We start from the raw sequence: 5,727 nt of genomic DNA, 5'->3' as shown, positions 1-5,727 counted from the left end.
AAAAAAAAGGAAAAAAAAAAAAAGAAAAAGAAAAAAAAATACGCGCGATTTTACAATACACGCTGAAGAGGCTGATTTTCGTCCTCCTAACTCTGTCCCCGTTTCGCTTTCGCTCTCGCTTCTCGAATTGTCCTCGATTCAACTCCTCCGTAAATTTCAAAAGAAAGAAGATATTTTTTACACGATCACGACTCGACAATTTTTTTCCAATCCCTCTCTCACGTGTATTCTTTTTGTTATACGCAGACGTGTATCATCGAGAAATATTGTTCAAGAGATGGGAAAGAAAAGAGAAGAAGAAAGAAAAAGAAAAAATAAAAAAGGGAAAAAAAGAGAAAGAAAGTTGATAAAAGAGGATAAAAAATGAAATACTCGTCGATTCGCGGGGAGCGTCCAACTGTTAAGTGTCTTATTGTTCAGGCAAGCGGCTGGACGAAAGTAGATCATTTTTTTTCACATAGAAAACAAAAAAAACCATTGAGAAATCGATTGTAAAATACGTCCCTATGACCACGTGAGAAAAGAAGCACATCAAATTCTGTGAACTCTATCACAGATTTATCGAAAAATCGATTCAATTATTGATCGAGGAACACGGTTGACAGAGAAGAGAGGGCGTTTTGTAATATTTTTTAACAGAATCGTAGAAAAAATTCGAGAGGTACAAATACATACATATTATAATATGTAAATGATGTACGAGCAGAGACATCAGAGAGAAAGAGAGAGGGTTGATAATTAAAATAAGCTAACTAAATATGCAAACGTATGTGTAGCTGTAAAACAAGCTAGGAAAAGAAAAAAATGCAAAAAAAAAAGTATATTATATATATATTTAAAAAAAAAACACGTGTCGTATTGTAAACGTGAACGTTTGTAAAATTGAAATCGTGTCGGTGGACGATGATCTGTCACGCGTTCAACAATGTAAATACATTTGATCGCGGCGATTATTTTGTTTATATCTCGATCCTGAAACTCGATGTGTATTGAATTCAATATGCTATCTGTTGAACGACATTTTTGAATTCTTTCTGACAATTACAAAATTTTTAATTTGCAATGCCTGTAAAATTTATCAATTTTCATTAGAATAGATCATCAATTATCATTATCATTTGAAGTTTTTTTAATTTATTATAATTTTATATATATATTATATTATATTATATATATGCATTTCTATCAATTTGAATATAATTTATAAGATTTAGAAATTTTTAATAATCCAGAACTTCCAGTATAAATTTACTAAAAATTCATTAATCATTTAGATAATTCTACCGAACTGAATGTGAAAACAATGTACTGCTATAATATTTTTAATTGACAAGATTTAAAAATTTTTAAAGGTCCAAATTTTACAATTTTCTAAAAGAGAGTAACTATTGATGACTCGAAATTTATTGCTCATTATCCATTATACATGACTGTCCACGTAATTGTCACATTAAACAGTGATCTGGAATAACGTAATGCCACGTGGTTCCTCGTTTGCCAAATAAATGTAATATTACGTGTCGCTATAAATGAAATAATGTATACCGTATATATATATATTTAGCATAAATCCTCGGGAAGCTGTGTGATACTGCTTTAAATCCGTGGTTTATCACTGATAGTCATAAGCATATTATATATAACTACACGATGCGCAATTAATCGCTGGTCGATACACGTGAATTATTATATATTACGAGATTATTATACATATACATATACGAGACTTGCAGTGAATCGCTGGTCGATACAATCGAAACGCTGCATGTCCCGCCATATACAATGTTAAAGAAAAACAAATTCAACACTCTGTGATTCACAGCTCGTTGTGCGTGGAATTACGTGATTCTCAGATCATTGTTGATGAAAAGAAATAATAGAAAGAATATCTGTTCCACAGATAGCGTGTTAATTACAAATATATGACGCGTTTCTTCGCGATCGTCTGCAATCCAGATTTTCAATCTGTGAATGGTGACCCTGAGAAGATGGCAAAAATTTTTCAAGATTGAGATTTGTTTGATGAAAAAGAAAATTTTTTAACAAGATATAAATATATATCTTGTCTAATATGTAAAGAAGAAAATTTTTAAAAAATTAGAATGTTAAAAATTAGAATTTCTATTATTTTGATCTTTATGAAATATTATTCCTTAAAAAGATACTAAATTTTTCAAAAAAGTAAATTATAAAGCTGATCGAATAAATAGTAATGATAATTATTTTTTAAATTTGAAAAAAAAACGAATTATAAATTATTTTCTATTATTACAATAAAGGGTTACGATTCGAAAAAAGCAAAAAAAAAAACTGGCTCAAAAGTGACAAGATCAACGTCTAAATTTCTAAACGTCGCTATGCTCTCACGTTGTCGTTCATCTTCGTAAGTGCGAAAAATAACAGAATTTCCACGATACATCATGTCCACGATGAATATAAAAAATTTCCTCTAAAGGAATATTTGTATTACGAGTATACAAGAGTAAATTCATTAAAAAAAGGATCGTGGGCAAAGTGTAACTCGTGTAATTCTGTTAACTCAGTGTGTAAGTGTAGATGTTTTAGTGTGTGATCGAAGTGTAATCGATTGATCGCAGTATCGATATATCAATTGTTCCTGGTTTTTCGAGAAATACTGGGGAGATCATTTGTCACAATGTGACGAAAAACATGGAGGCATAATTTAAATACAGACTCATAAATACGTGTTTCTATTATTTAACTAAATAAAAATCATTTAATTTTAATTTAATTCTCTAATTCACAAAATTCATAAGTTTATTTTGTATCGAATACTAAATCTTTCAATCGAAAAAAAAAATGTATTATCCAAGATAAATACTTTAATTTTTTAAGATATTTCTTAAAAAAATACTAGCCAATGGGTCAAGTAAAAACTTATGCCTCCATACAGGGATATTCTCTGCGATATGCGTGCACTGATGTACAAAAAGCGAATTTTTTTTTTTATGCTCGACACGACAGTCCTAGTTACGTTGTTCGATGATACATCGCGAGATAGGAACAAATATCTTGAAAGAGGATGAAAATCTATCCAAAGGATTAGAAAAATCAGAAAGATAAAAGAAAGAAGCGAAACGATACATCGTAGAAAAATGGTTCGAATCTCGATGAGAAGAAAAGAGAGAAAAAGATATTTTCATCGAAAGCGATTCTGTCCAGCCATTGCCGACTACTGTTCAACACTGTAGAAGTATTCATAAATCATAAAAGAAGATAAAAAGATGAATGAAAACAGAGATATGAGGAAAAAGAGATAGAATTAGACAAACAAAAGAGAATGAGAATTGACAGAGTGTATGAATGAAACTATACATATATATATATTCGTATATAAATATATAATATATATACATATATGAGGTACACACACATACGCACACTTCACACGTACACACACATGCACAACTAATGCAACACAGGAAGACGAGAATTATCGTGACGAAGATACCACGATCCGGATTGCGGCGAGTATCGAATACGTCGCGTTTTGAATTCCAATTCTTAAGTTCGGAATTCGATCACGAAATGCGTGATGGACGTGCAAGAGGGTTGTGTTTATAACGATACAACGCTTATCCTTATGAGGAATATCGTAACGAGGGCTGCATACCGCAGCACGATGGTATTTTAACCCCTTTGTACTTGGAGAAAGCATCTCGCTCGGAAATCGTATCGAAATCCTAGATTTCGATGATGCAAGACTGTTTTTAAATAATATTATACATATCAATTTTATGATATTTTGAGGAACGAAAAGAGTTTAAAGATATTTAAAAATTTTTGGAGATAAATTAGTTGATCGATTTTATCGTCTTTGCTATTTTTTTTTAAAAAATGAAGACATTTTTTAAAGAATTTTTTTAATAGCGAATTTTTATATTTAATTGAAAACACTTTAATAATTTTTTTTTTTTACTATTTTCTAAAAATAGTAAAAACCTTTATTATTTTCTAAAAATGGAAAAATTTTTGGTACTGGATTTCATCAATATTTCATTATTTTTCAAAGAATTGAAAAATTTTTTAAAGATAATTTGATTAAAAATAATAGAATTTGTTTCACTCGAATTCATATAATGTGAAATTTATATAAAAAATAAAGACATGTCTATTATTTATGATAAATAAGTAAAAGAAGAAACATATTTGAATTATCATTAAATAATTAAATTTTGGAACGAGGTTATCATTCTATTATTCGACTAGTTAATCAATAGTTTTATGCATGTTTTTTTTTTTATATATATTTTTAAAACTTATAATTATTATAAGTTTTAAAAAGTACAAAAGGGTTAAATACATCCCGTCATCTAACAATATTCTCATTTTCATCGTTCTAACGCTATTCACTGTTAAAAAAAAAACTCGCTGTTCACTTTTGCCGACAACTTTCGTCGACTTCGGATCTTCATTGTCATTGTTGTTGTTGTTATTGTTGTTATAAATCTATCCGCCAATTTCTACATCTATATATCACTGGTCCGGAGTATGCACGCTGAATCGAATGAAGATTAACCGAGTGCTCGAGTACACGCAGAAATTTCCAAAAAAGCTAGAAAATATTTATTTTTAAATTTAATACAATCATTTATTATCTCATTATTTTATAAATATATAATTAATCTAATAATTTCAAAATTTCTACTTTAAAATATGATAAAATAAAAATTATTAAATAAAAATTAATTTAACCAAGGAACGTTAAAAAAAATAAACTCACCCATTTTAGATTTCTCAATTCTTTATTTAAATATTCCAAATACATTACATAAGTTTCGCGTATCGTTCAAATTTTTTTCTTTTCTTTTCTTTTCTTTTCTTTTTGTTTTTTTTTTTTTTATAATACTCACAATTTTACAGGTCCAGTAAAAATAGCGTTCTCGGGGTATCCGAGTCCTCGCCTAATGTTCATCAAGTGTTTCTCAAGTACCCGGATACTCTCGTTGTGTCTGCGGAACACGAATACAATCAACAGACACTGATAATGATTCGGTATGCATGTGTTTTATGTATGCGTGTAATATATTACATATATAAATTATATACATGTATATGTGTGTGTTTTATGAGTGTGAAGAAAAGAAACAAGAGGTTAAAAAAGAAAAAAAGAAGAAGTTTCATATAATGCGTTTTATGATCGGTATTATGCGTTTTATCGTTCAGATAAGATATTAAATATACCTATAGGAAACCGAGAGGTTGGTATTTCAATACGATCATCGTAAGAGGTTTTGATCGCTTCGACAATTCGATATTATATTCGTCTATCACAATCGCCGTGAACGTTTTTCGTTTGTTCGCTATCTCCAACTATGACACAGTGCTTCGTGTTATGTCAGCAATATCATTCGGATTCCTGTCCTCCTGCATTTTTCTTGAAACACGTCGTATATCGCTGAACTCATGGTTATTTACGGTTATTTCATATTCTCGTGCAGAAAAATCAGATGTGCGGTGATTTTTTTTTTTTTTTTCTCGGAGAATACGAACGATGAGGATCCGAATAATATTTGCGATCCTAAGTTTGTAATATTCCTCTGGTTGTATGCGTGGTAAATACGTGTATATCGTACACACGACAGATTCCTCTGTCACATTGTCCTCCCCCACTGCTGACGCGCGAAGAATCTACTAGGAAACTTTTTGTAAAAATTAGCGAACATTCGGGACTCGCCGTGAGTCACGTTGACGTGGTGGAACGAA

At 30.2% G+C, this 5,727-nt stretch overlaps 1 long non-coding RNA gene across 1 annotated transcript; it reads right to left on the bottom strand.

The window, feature by feature from the left end:
* Positions 1-4,379: 4,379 nt before the first annotated feature.
* Positions 4,380-5,721, bottom strand: LOC116185979. Its single transcript, XR_004150884.1, has 2 exons — positions 4,745-5,721; positions 4,380-4,576 (listed from the first exon to the last, which is right to left on the bottom strand). It is a non-coding gene; the product is annotated as an uncharacterized LOC116185979 (long non-coding RNA).
* Positions 5,722-5,727: the final 6 nt, after the last annotated feature.

This window comes from Apis dorsata, unplaced genomic scaffold (assembly GCF_000469605.1).
Source record: "Apis dorsata unplaced genomic scaffold, Apis dorsata 1.3 scaffold_358, whole genome shotgun sequence".
Classification (NCBI taxonomy): domain Eukaryota; kingdom Metazoa; phylum Arthropoda; class Insecta; order Hymenoptera; family Apidae; genus Apis; species Apis dorsata.
This window is presented reverse-complemented; position numbering and strand designations above follow the sequence as displayed.